Raw genomic sequence first — 1,053 nt, 5'->3', positions numbered from 1 at the left:
CATGAGTCTGTAGACTTCAGGATCAACTCTATTCGTCTTTACAGTCTCACAGATCTGCAAGAACTCAGTTAAAAACTGGTAAGGATCTTCAGATGGAAGTCCATAAAACTTGCAGTTTTGTTGCATTAAGGCAACTAGCTGAGGTTTCAACTCAAAATTATTGGCTCCAATGGCAGGAATGGAGATGCTTCTTCCATCAAACTTGGACGTTGGCTTTGTGAAGTCACCAGGCATTCTCCTTGCATTATTATTATTTTCGGCTGCCATCTCCTTCTCTTGTTCTAATATTTCTGAAAGGTTACCTTTAGATTATTGTAACTTAGCTTCTCTTAGTTTTCTCTTCAGAGTCCTTTCAGGTTCTGGATCAATTTCAACAAGAGTGCCTTTATCCTTGTTCCTGCTCATATGAAAGAGAAGAAAACAAGAAAAGAAAAGGAATCCTCTATGTCACAGTATAGAGATTCCTTTATGTTAGTAGAAAAAGAAAGGGGAGAAGAAAGTAGAAGAGGGGATTCAGATATTAGGTGAAGAGGGGTGAAGAGAAGTGTTAGTAATTAAATAAATAAATAAAATAAGAAAAGAGAGGGAGAATTTCGAAAACAATTTTGAAAAAGGGAACAAAAAGAATTTTTGAAAAAGAGAGAGAGAATTTTTGAAAATTAGAGAGGGAAAAGTAGTTAGGTGGTTTTGAAAAAGATAAGAAACAAACAAAAAGTTAACTAGTTAAAAGATTTCAAAATCAAATTTGAAAAAGATAAGAAGATAAGAAGTTAGATAAGATATTTTGAAATCAAATTTTTTTTTAAAAAAAGATAAAATTTTTGAAAAAGATAAGATAAGAGATAAAAGATTTGTTGAAAAAGATTTAATTTTTAAAATGACTTAACTAACAAAAAACTACAAGATAAGATTCTAGAACTTAAAGATTGAACCTTTCTTAACAAGAAAATAACAAATTTCAAATTTTTGAACCAATCACATTAATTGTTAGCTAATTTTCGAAAATTTGATATAAAGATAAGAAAAAGATTTTGAAAATATTTTTGAAAAATA

The sequence above is a fragment of the Arachis duranensis genome, chromosome 1 (assembly GCF_000817695.3).
Source record: "Arachis duranensis cultivar V14167 chromosome 1, aradu.V14167.gnm2.J7QH, whole genome shotgun sequence".
Lineage (NCBI taxonomy): Eukaryota > Viridiplantae > Streptophyta > Magnoliopsida > Fabales > Fabaceae > Arachis > Arachis duranensis.
This window is presented reverse-complemented; position numbering follows the sequence as displayed.